The sequence below is a fragment of the Salmo salar genome, chromosome 10 (assembly GCF_965601325.2).
Source record: "Salmo salar chromosome 10, fSalSal1, whole genome shotgun sequence".
Lineage (NCBI taxonomy): Eukaryota > Metazoa > Chordata > Actinopteri > Salmoniformes > Salmonidae > Salmo > Salmo salar.
The window spans coordinates 14,074,191-14,086,983 of NC_138300.1; positions in this window are offsets into that span (position 1 = coordinate 14,074,191).

Consider the following 12,793-nt stretch of genomic DNA (forward strand, 5'->3'; position numbering starts at 1 on the left):
TCATACAAGGTTTTGATTTTTAAACCAAATCACATTTTTATTGGCTGCATGCACATATTTTTCCGATGTTATCTCAGGTGCAGCGAAATGCTTATGTTTCTTATGCTCCAACAGTGCAGTAATTCAGAACAATACAAAACAATACACACAAATCCCCCAAAAATAAAAATCAAGAAATATCAGAACGAGCAATGTCAGTCCGGAATATAAATATATATGTATATGAAGGTGTATAGACAGTATATGAAAAGAATGTGTGTACAACAGTAGTTATATAGGATGAGCCTTGACTAGAATACAGTATATATAGTATAAATATGAAATGGGTAAAACAGTATGTCAACATAGTTAAAGTGACCAGAGTTCAATGACCATGTACATCGGGCATCAGTCTCTAAAGTGCAGGGTAGAGTAACGGGTGGTAGCCGGCTAGTAACAGTGACGAAGTTCAGAGCAGGGTACTGGGCAGAGGCCGGCTAGTGGTGGCTATTTAACAGTCTGATGGTCTGGAGATAGAAGCTGTTCTTCAGTCTTTCGGTCCCAGCTTTGATGCACTTGTACTGCCCTTGCCTTCTAGATAGTAGCGGGAAGAACAGGCCGTGGCTCGGGTGGCTGAGGTCGTTGATGATCTTCTTGGCCTTCCTGTGACACCGGGTGCTGTAGATGTCCTGGAGGGCAGGCAGTGTGCCCCAGGTTATGTGTTGGGCTGACCGCACCACCCTCTGGAGAGCCCTGCGGTTGCGGACTGTGCAATTGCTGTACCAGGCGGTGATACAGCCCGATACGATCCTCTCAATGGTGCATCTATAGAAGTTTGTGAGGATCTTAGGGGCCAAGCCGAATTTCTTCATCCGCCCGAGAATGTCTTTGTGAATGGACCATTTCAGGTTGTCAGTGATATGCACGCCGAGGAACTTGAAGCTTTTCACCCTCTCCACTGGTCACTGTCGATTTGGATGCGGTTGTGCTCTCTCTGCTGTCTCCTGAATTCCACAATCATCTCCATAGTTTTGTTGAGGGAAAGGTTGTTTTCCTAGCACCACTCAGCCAGGGCCCGCACCTCCTGCCTGTAGGCTGTCTCGTCGTTTTTGGTAATCAGGCCTACCATTGTTGTATCGTCTGCAAACTTGATGATTAAGTTGGAGACGTCCGTGGCCATGCTGTCATGGGTGAACAGGGAGTACAGAAGGAGGCTGAGCACGCACCCTTGTGTTGAAGGTCAATGTAGAGGAGGAGTTGTTGCTTACCTTCACCACCTGGGGTCCAGGACCAGTTGCACAGGGCGGGGTTCAGACCCAGCACTCCAAGCTTAGTAATGAGCTTGGTGGGCACTATGGTGTTGAAGGCTGAGCTGTAGTCGATAAACAGCATTCTTACAGTACATTCAGGAAGTATTCAGACCACTTGATTTTTCCACATTTTGTTACATTACAGTCTTATTCTAAAATGTATTAATAAGTTTATTTTCCTTCATCAATCTACACACAATACCCCATAATTTATAAAAACAAAATAACTGAAATATCACATTCAGACCCTTTACTCTGTAATTTGTTGAAGCACCTTTGGCAGCGATTACAGCATCAAGTCTTCTTGGGTATGACACTATAAGCTTGGCACACCTGTATTTGGGGAGTTTCTTCCATTCTTCTCTGCAGATCCTCTGAAGCTCTGTCAGGTTGAATGGGGAGCGTCACTGCACAGCTATTTTCAGGTCTCTCCAGAGATGTTTGATCAGGTTCAAGTCCGGGCCCTGGCTGGGCCACTCAAGGATATTCAGAGACTTGTCCCTAAGCTACTTCTGTGTTGTCTGTGTGCTTACGGTCGTTGACCTGTTGGAAGGTGAACCTTCACTCCAGTCTGAGGTCCTGAGCACTCTGGAACAGGTTTTCATCAAGGATCTCTCTGTACTTTTCTCCGTTAATCTTTCCCTCCATCCTGACTAGTCTCCCAGTCCCTGCCTCTGAAAAACATCCCCACAGCCTGATGCTGCCACCACCGTGCTTCACCATAGGGAGGGTGCCAGATTTCCTCCAGATGTGATGATTGGCATTCAGGCCAAAGAGTTCAATCTTTGTTTCATCAGACCAGAGAATCTTGTTTCTCATGGTCTGAGAGTCTTTCAGGTGCCTTTTGGCAAACTCCAAGTGGACTGTCATGTGCCTTTTACTGAGGAGTGGCTTCCGTCTGGCCACAATACCATAAAGGCCTGATTGGTGGAGTGTTGCAGAGATGTTTGTCCTTCTGGAAGGTTCTCACATCTCCACAGATGAACTCTAGAGCTCTTTCAGAGTGACCATCGGGTTCTTGGTCACCTCCCTGATGAAGGCCCTTCTCCCCCGATTGCTCAGTTTGGCTGGGCAACCAGCTCTACGAAGAGTCTCGATGGTTCCAAACTTCTTCTATTTGAGAATGATGGAGGCAGAATTTATTTGGTACCCTTCCCCAGATCTGTGCCTCAACACAATCCTGTCTTGGAGCTTTACGGACAATTCCTTCGACATCATGGCTTGGTTTTTGCTCTGACATGCACTGTCAACATTGGGACCTTATATAGAGAGATGAGAGAACCTCCCCAAATACAGGTGTGCAAGTTTGTAGCGTCATACCCAAGAAGACTCGAGGCTGTAATTACTGCGAATGGTACTTCAACAAAGTACTGAGTAAAGAGCTTGAATACTTATGTAAATGTGATATTTCATTTTTTTTATTTGCAAACATTTCTAAAAACCTGTTTTTGCTTTGTCATTATGGGGTATTGTGTGTAGATTGATGAGGAAACAATTTAATCAATTTTAGAATAAGGCTTTAACGTAACAAAATGTGGAAAAAGTGAAGGGTTATGAATACTTTCCGAATGCACTGTATATAAAAGTCTGCTTATCACGATATACCACAAACAAAAGTTCAAAAAATGCTTTTGACCAAGAAGACAGGTTCAATGGCACGAAATGTCACGGCTTTCTGTCACCACCATGGACAGCGCCCTACACACTAAAGCAAGATTCTGATAAAAACCAACCAGCAATATTGTTTCAATCTTACCTTTTCATAAAAGTTGCAGCTTCCTTGATGCTCTGTGGAACTTCCTGAATAATCGATCATTCCATTTTCCCCAAAATCTTCTTGTTAGATCCCCCTCAAATGGCAGTTGGATTAGATGAGCTTTCCTTAGGTGCAGAATGCTTCTTCTGTGCTGACTGAACACGTTTCTCAAAGTGGAAAATGAGTTCTCGCATCTAGCTGTGGCCGCCCCAAGAGTCAGTCCATGTTTTATTGCAGTAAGCATGGTCGGCATAGCGGAGAGAGGCCTGGAGAATTGTTGCAAGATAGATATCAAGTGGGGTAAGTTTGTCCTCATTGGAGCAAGAGCGACACTAAACTCAGATTCCAGCAAATCTGTTTTGCGTAGATCCAACAGAGGCTTCACCACTGTCTCTTGACTCGATCGCGTCCAATGTCCCTCTCAGTGATTACTGGTTTGAAATAAGGAACTCAATAAAGTCCACAATCGCTGACAAATACATGCGATTTCTTGCCAGCTGCCCATCAAAAAGAAGTGTTGACAGTGACACTGATGTTCTCAATAACACATCAAACTAGTTTTTCTTTCCACAGTGCAGTGCATTACAAATGCTCTTTGCTTGATGTGTGCCTAGCAAATCCTTTGGTACGATCAATAGCATTCTTCTAGTTAGAATACCCAGCTTAGGTGAAGGCCTTGTCTGCGTTAGCATTGGACCCAACACAGATCTTTCGACATGGGAAACAAAATGCAGCCTCTGCAGTAACCGAGTATTCCAGTCACTCTCTTCCTATGAAACAGTTGCTATTAAATTCATGTTTTTTACAGAAAACCTGTTGGCTAGGATAGGATTTCTAGGCTAACCTAGGCTGGCTCCTCTGTTCCAAGATCATCAGGAACAGTCAGAAGTGGAGGCGGCTGTGGAGCCTTCATGGCGGCGCTTGTGGAAAGTTGGGTAGGTGGGTAGGCTCTGTACACGGCGCTAGCTGGAGCTCAGGAGCATCATTGCTGTTGGTCTTGGCAGCGGCCTCGGTGGTTTGACGCTGCTTCTGCTGTTCATCACTCTTCTCCTTTGTTTGGGTACTTTGGGGATTCCAATTTCTGATATCGTGGCAGATTAGCTGGTTCGAGCTAGCTAAATAGGATAAGTCTAATAACACAAAGGCTTTTTACAGCTAAGAATGAAATAGCTTCAACTGTAAACTTGACCCCGCCCTTTTAATCAAAATCAAATATTACAGGCAGAGGCGTATCACGTTATTTATTTAGAGTACAACAGGGATGAGGTTTTTCACGCTTTTTATGGATACCCAAAGGAGTCATACCTAAACACCCAGTAGCTTTCCATAGCCCTTGTGCTGGAACCTGGTCTCAGAGCATTTCGTATTATTGTCTACGTAAATCTGAGATACTCCATTTAGTATGATATATTCATTTGAGAATGTCCATCATCCATTTTCATATGATATGTTACGAATTTGCTAAACGTACATTATGTTACAAATTTGCAAAGCATATGATATGTTTTTGCCTTAACACTGCAATATATAACGTTTTGGGCGACCCAACCAAATTAAATAGAAAAGTTGAGTTGTAGATTTGTTATTCTCATTGAATGCAAGTCTAAGAAGCAGCAGATATGTTCTATGTGCACTATTTCTATGTTCCCCTTCCTAAGTTTGTTTTTTGTACACCAGCTGAAAATACAATATTTTTGGTTATGAAAAATATATTTCACAGCGGTTTAGATGGTACAATGATTCTCTACACAATGACTGCTTGTTTTGTCACATAAACTGAAATTAGGCGAACTATAAACATTTTCGCAACCAGGAAATGGCAGCACGATTTCTGCATTTTGTGACGACCGCCTCAATTTGGTCTTATGTAGCGAAATTTGAAATTGGGTTAAAGTTGAGACTCACAGCTAGATAATGGTATGCACTGTAGTTGAGGAACAAATGGGAAAGTAATTATGCTTTGAAAGTTGATAAACTTGTAACCCCCTTTTGAGAAAATGGCCCTCGAATATTTTTGGGACACCTACTGGAGAGCTCTTCTTTGTCTACAGACATTCAGCATCAGTCACACCCTCTTAATCCTTAACCCCACCCATCTCTTTAAGGATTCATGTGAGGCCATGTGCTAAACAGTGAGTACGGTAGTGTACAACCAAAGATTTCAAGACTAAAGTCTGGTTTATACTACTTCTATTGACATGTCTATGTACTGTTGTCCTAGTGACATGAACATTCTATTGTAGTCCGACATCAAACTTGTTATTGTCGTTATGAAAAAGTATAAACACAAAAACGACAGCATGCGTGACATCAGCAACCTAGGGGTCCAAAATAGCATAACTGTTGCATTTTAACACCAATAAACCTATCTGTTTAAAAATGGATTTAGTATATGTCAATCTAGCAAACCAGGCAACTAAAAGCAACTTTCTAAATAATGTTTTTGGTTAGTTTCAAGCTTGTTAGAAGGTGTAAACGGTACAATAAAATGGTTACTTGCATATTGGACTCTTTTGTTTAGACACGTAGCTAACCATAATCCCAACTCATAACATTACTACCCTGCATGAATCTACAGGTACCTAAAGCTAAACATCAAGCTAGGTTCAATGTTAGCTAGCTAGCTAACATTAGGCTATAACTAGCCACGCAAATGGCTCTGAGATACAAATAACATTACTACACAGATCATACACGGATCATACAGCCAGCTAGCTAACAGTACACTTTAACTTGTAATGAAAACGACTTCTTGACAAAATTAAAAATGCATAATATCTGAAAGTGTAGCTAGCTACATTCTCTTACCTGTATACATGGATGAACACTTCTCCCTCTCTTTCACTGATGCCGTGGTTGCCCTTAGTTTGAAGATGTAATCCAGACAGGTGTTTTATACAACAGCCTATACAACAGCCTTCGGTGTTCTCTTTTCGACTCCCTCCGCATTTGCGTCTGCGTTAGCATTGGACCCAACACAGATCTTTCGACATGGGAAACAAAATGCAGCCTCTGCAGTAACCGAGTATTCCAGTCACTCTCTTCCTATGAAACAGTTGCTATTAAATTCATGTTTTTTACAGAAAACCTGTTGGCTAGGATAGGATTTCTAGGCTAACCTAGGCTGGCTCCTCTGTTCCAAGATCATCAGGAACAGTCAGAAGTGGAGGCGGCTGTGGAGCCTTCATGGCGGCGCTTGTGGAAAGTTGGGTAGGTGGGTAGGCTCTGTACACGGCGCTAGCTGGAGCTCAGGAGCATCATTGCTGTTGGTCTTGGCAGCGGCCTCGGTGGTTTGACGCTGCTTCTGCTGTTCATCACTCTTCTCCTTTGTTTGGGTACTTTGGGGATTCCAATTTCTGATATCGTGGCAGATTAGCTGGTTCGAGCTAGCTAAATAGGATAAGTCTAATAACACAAACGCTTTTTACAGCTAAGAATGAAATAGCTTCAACTGTAAACTTGACCCCGCCCTTTTAATCAAAATCAAATATTACAGGCAGAGGCGTATCACGTTATTTATTTAGAGTACAACAGGGATGAGGTTTTTCACGCTTTTTATGGATACCCAAAGGAGGCATACCTAAACACCCAGTAGCTTTCCATAGCCCTTGTGCTGGAACCTGGTCTCAGAGCATTTCGTATTATTGTCTACGTAAATCTGAGATACTCCATTTAGTATGATATATTCATTTGAGAATGTCCATCATCCATTTTCATATGATATGTTACGAATTTGCTAAACGTACATTATGTTACAAATTTGCAAAGCATATGATATGTTTTTGCCTTAACACTGCAATATATAACGTTTTGGGCGACCCAACCAAATTAAATAGAAAAGTTGAGTTGTAGATTTGTTATTCTCATTGAATGCAAGTCTAAGAAGCAGCAGATATGTTCTATGTGCACTATTTCTATGTTCCCCTTCCTAAGTTTGTTTTTTGTACACCAGCTGAAAATACAATATTTTTGGTTATGAAAAATATATTTCACAGCGGTTTAGATGGTACAATGATTCTCTACACAATGACTGCTTGTTTTGTCACATAAACTGAAATTAGGCGAACTATAAACATTTTCGCAACCAGGAAATGGCAGCACGATTTCTGCATTTTGTGACGACCGCCTCAATTTGGTCTTATGTAGCGAAATTTGAAATTGGGTTAAAGTTGAGACTCACAGCTAGATAATGGTATGCACTGTAGTTGAGGAACAAATGGGAAAGTAATTATGCTTTGAAAGTTGATAAACTTGTAACCCCCTTTTGAGAAAATGGCCCTCGAATATTTTTGGGACACCTACTGGAGAGCTCTTCTTTGTCTACAGACATTCAGCATCAGTCACACCCTCTTAATCCTTAACCCCACCCATCTCTTTAAGGATTCATGTGAGGCCATGTGCTAAACAGTGAGTACGGTAGTGTACAACCAAAGATTTCAAGACTAAAGTCTGGTTTATACTACTTCTATTGACATGTCTATGTACTGTTGTCCTAGTGACATGAACATTCTATTGTAGTCCGACATCAAACTTGTTATTGTCGTTATGAAAAAGTATAAACACAAAAACGACAGCATGCGTGACATCAGCAACCTAGGGGTCCAAAATAGCATAACTGTTGCATTTTAACACCAATAAACCTATCTGTTTAAAAATGGATTTAGTATATGTCAATCTAGCAAACCAGGCAACTAAAAGCAACTTTCTAAATAATGTTTTTGGTTAGTTTCAAGCTTGTTAGAAGGTGTAAACGGTACAATAAAATGGTTACTTGCATATTGGACTCTTTTGTTTAGACACGTAGCTAACCATAATCCCAACTCATAACATTACTACCCTGCATGAATCTACAGGTACCTAAAGCTAAACATCAAGCTAGGTTCAATGTTAGCTAGCTAGCTAACATTAGGCTATAACTAGCCACGCAAATGGCTCTGAGATACAAATAACATTACTACACAGATCATACACGGATCATACAGCCAGCTAGCTAACAGTACACTTTAACTTGTAATGAAAACGACTTCTTGACAAAATTAAAAATGCATAATATCTGAAAGTGTAGCTAGCTACATTCTCTTACCTGTATACATGGATGAACACTTCTCCCTCTCTTTCACTGATGCCGTGGTTGCCCTTAGTTTGAAGATGTAATCCAGACAGGTGTTTTATACAACAGCCTATACAACAGCCTTCGGTGTTCTCTTTTCGACTCCCTCCGCATTTGCAATCAAACGTCTGAATTTTCTCCTTCTCCTTAGCTATCATACTCTGCTTCCACCAGGCATTCCACTGATTTCAGAACCTTAGCAACACTTCTTTTAAAAAAGCCACTTTAGAAAGCATACTAAGCTCATGTTATAGACAGAAGCGTGCTACATGGCAGATCGATCCAAACTCAGATCAATCTGAACTCATCTTTCAGCCTTTCCAGCCCATCCATTATCAGCCAATCATGGCTAGTGGAAGGTTCCTTGCTTTTTCCATGGCTAAATCAACTGGGTTCATCATTTAACAATTGTATTCGTATTTACAGACGGCATACAAGTTTGTTTTTAAGGCACATTAAAGTTTATATGTTCTAGAAAGCATTTTTGATCAAATAACAGTTTTACATTCAAATGTCTGTCCTGTAATGTAGTGACGAGTGACATATGCCTAGTTTCCTGACACAAGTCACATATTGCAGCTTTAACTAACCTTCTGTCTTATGTAACCATACCAAATGTAACATATCATACTAATTTGAGTGTCCCGGATTTACATTTACTATGTTACGTCTAGTTTATCGGACCAGGCTGCCTACACACACTTCAGCAGTGCGCCCTGTCCATTGTGCTGACACTGCAGCAGAGGTACAGATTTTTTGGGAGCCAACCTGTCATTCAATCTTTTAACTTTTTGGCTATTTTTATATAGGGACATAAAACTAAAACTGAGGTGGCTAAGGTTTGAACTGAGGGGGCCAAGCCTTCTTTAGCCCCCTCGTGGTGCCTGGCTCGCACCGAATGCAATTGGTTTAGAGTTTACTGTAAAATGCTTGCTTATGAGCCCTTCCCAACAATGCAGAGATTAAAAAGAATAATACAAATGAAATAGTAACACAAGAGGAATAAATAAAATACACAAGAATGGAGCTATATACAGAAAGTACCAGTACCAGATCAATGTGGAGCTATATACAGGAAGTACCAGTACCAGATCAATGTGCAGAGGTACAAGGTATTTCAGGTAGATACTGCATGTACATGAAGGCAGGGTAAAGTGACTAGGCATCAGGATAGATAATATGAGTAAAATAAAGAACAGAGTAGCAGCAGTAAATTAGTGTAAAAGTGAGTGTAATGTGTATGTGTGTTTGTGTTGTGTCGGTATGCGTGTGTGTGCGTTTGTAGTGTATGTGAATGTGTGTGGGTGAGTTTGTATACAGTGTGTATACTGTATATAGTCTAGTGAGTGTGCATAGGGTCAGTGTAAGATAGAGTTAGTGCAGATCCTTCAGTACCAATAATTGACTATTTAGCAGTCTGCCTATTTAGCAGTCTTGTGGCTTGGGAGTAGAAGCTGACTCAGAGCCTGTTGGTCTGAGCCGATGCTCCGGTACCGTTTGCCAGACGGTAGCAGATTGAACAGTTCATGGCTTGGGTGGCTGGAGTCTTTGGCAATTTTTTGGGCCTTCCTCTGACACCGCCTGATATAGAGGTCCTGGATGGCAGGGAACTCGGCTCCAGTGAGGTACTGGGCTGTCCGCACCACCCTCTGTAGCACTTTGAGGTCAAAGGCGGTGCATTTGCCATACCATCGGTGAGGCAGCCAGTCAAGATGCTCTTGATGGTGCAGCTGTATAACTTTTTGAGGATCCCATGCCAAATCTTGTCAGCCTCCTGAGCGGGACTGTGCAGGTGTGTGTGAAACATGTTAAGTCCTTTGTGATGTGTACGCCAAGGAACTTAAAGCTCTCAACACACTCCACAACAGCCCCGTCCTTATGGATGGGGGTGTGCTCTCCCCTCTTTCTCCTATAGTTTCAAGATCAGCTCCTCGTCTTACTGACGTTGAGATAAAGGTTGTTGTCTTGGCACCAGATTACAGATACTTTTCAAAAACGATATGAATACTTTTTGGATTACTTTTAATCCCCTAAGGTCAATGTTCACATCTCTGTGGAAATCTAATTAGCATAATACAAAAATCCACATAACAAAAAGTTTAAACCAGAGCTAGTTTTTTTGCGTTGGATGCGTCTCAATCCACCGCATCTGCCTATGTCGCACTTCCGCATCTGCTGTGAAAGGTGACAGACCATGAGACCATGAGACATCCCGAAAATCTGTCTTCTCACAAAATCGTCTGTAGCTTCAGAGCAGTTTGGCTGACAAAAACTATTATGACCCCTCAATGCAAAGATGAGACTCTCATGAACACGATGGTGTTCTCTCTCTCTCTCTACGACCCTCACAAGCATCTTGGGACTTGTTTGGGACTTGTCTGAAGTTGGTACAGACGATCTGCCAACTTCTGTCTGTAAAATCCGGACAGTTTGGGCTACACACTAATGTGACCTCTATGCGGAAAGGTGAGACTCCCACAAATACATACATCTCGGTTGTTTTCCTCTAGAATGCCCACAGACCTCACAAGACTCGTATGAAGGTCCCCCGTTACCAGTTGAAAAAATGAATTTAAGTATACTTTATGTATGTAGAGACTGTTCAGTTCCAAAATTAACGGGTTAAATACATGTAAACAAACTGTTTCCTGATCTTTCTTATATCTCTCAGATATAGGACAGATACTTCAGAACAAACTTCCTTTCGATTTTTTTGGGAGGGACTATTTGTTGTTTGTATGGGCTAATAGCACTAAGGCCAAAGATATTGTAATATTTTTGTTGATACTTCAAAGGGTCTTAAAATTCTAAATCAAACAGAAAAAGGAGACTTGGTATGACGTTCTTAAAACAATTCCATATAACTTAGTATAAACCCCCCCTTCCCTTTTTAGACAGGGCTTAGACTCTTTGCGGAAAAATACGTTATGACACCCTTCTGTTTCTCAATTACGTTAAATTCAGATTGTAAAAAAAAGCGCAAGTTTAAGTTTGTTCCACCTTGAGCGAGTCTGACCAGAATGTCATATACCACTATTATGAAACAACAAATGACATAAACTTGCAGGTTTTTTCTAATCGGCAAGTTTAAAGTTCCACCTGAGGGAATCAGAGACCACTATTATGACACACCAAATGCATCCGATGGATTATTTTTGTCTTCTTCTAATGCCTGTTAAGGGGAAAGTAATCCAAAAGAAAAGGAAAGTAATCAGAATACATTACTGAGTTTAGGTAATCCAAAAGTTATGTTACTGATTAACATTTTGGACAGGTAACTAGCAACTGTAAATGACTGTAAATCTGCTAAATGACTTAAATGTAATGTAAATGTAACTGTAACAGATTACATTTAGAAAGTAACCTACCAAACCCTGTGTACAGTGCACTTGTCACCAGCTCCAAGTCAAACTCATATATCATGTGTTTGACCTTATCCAACCCTGAACCAGGCCCCCTCCCCCACACGGAGAAAGCTGTGGGCTGGGTGCTGACACTGAGCGGTCGGCAAGGCGCTCTGCTCCCTGGGTCTTCCGATGCATCTCATCAAACAAAGCAGAATGGGCCTCTTGTTTACCTCCTACATGCTTGACGTAGTTTAGATGGCTGAGATAACACTACAAGGCAGGCATGCTACTGGAAATGCATTCATACCCATGTGAAACAAAACACTGTTTTATTCACTTTGAGCCTAGGCACAAAGAAATTCAGCTAACCGTTTAGACAATAAGCATTATGTAAAACCATGTGTGCCTACATGACCGGAACATTAGCTAGTTTCATGAGAAAGTATGTCAAGGTTCAATCTCATAAGTATGGGACTATAATGCAAAGATGTCAATTAACATTTCTCAAATAGTTTAACTTATGAATTGAATCCCTTAGCAGCCTCCAGCTACCAAGTAATTAACAGGACACATTTATAAGACCTGACACTGTACAGGTAAAATTATGTGTGAAATGCTTGATAATGTATGTGATATCAACATAGAACTCTATTTTTTGGGTGATTTAAATATTGACATGCTGTCATCAAGCTGCCCACTCAAGAAAAAACTTCAAACTGTAACCAGTGCCTGCAACCTGGTTCAGGTTATCAGTCAACCTACCAGGGTATTTAAAAACAGCACAGGAATGAAATCATCAACATGTATTGATCACATCTTTGCTAATGCTGCAGAAATTTGCTTTAAAGCAGTATCCAAATCCATAGGATGTAGTGATCACAATATAATAGCCATATCTAGGAAAACCAAAGTTCCAAAGGCTGGGCCTAATATAGTGTATAAGAGGTCATACAATAAGTTTTGTAGTGATTCCTATGTTGATGATGTAAAGAATATTTGCTTTGAGTAAGGCCAGTGTGTCTACGTATGCGGATAACTCAACACTATACACGTCAGCTACTACAACAACTGAAATTACCGAAACACTTAACAAAGAGCTGCATTTAATTTTGGAATGGGTAGCAAGGAATCAGTTAGTCCTAAATATTTATAAATCTAAAAGCATTGTATTTGGGACAAATCATTCACTAAACCCCAAACCTCAAACCTTGTAATGAATAATGTGGAAATTGAGCAAGGTGAGGTGACTAAACTGCTTGGACTAACCCTGGACTGTAAACTGTCATGGTCA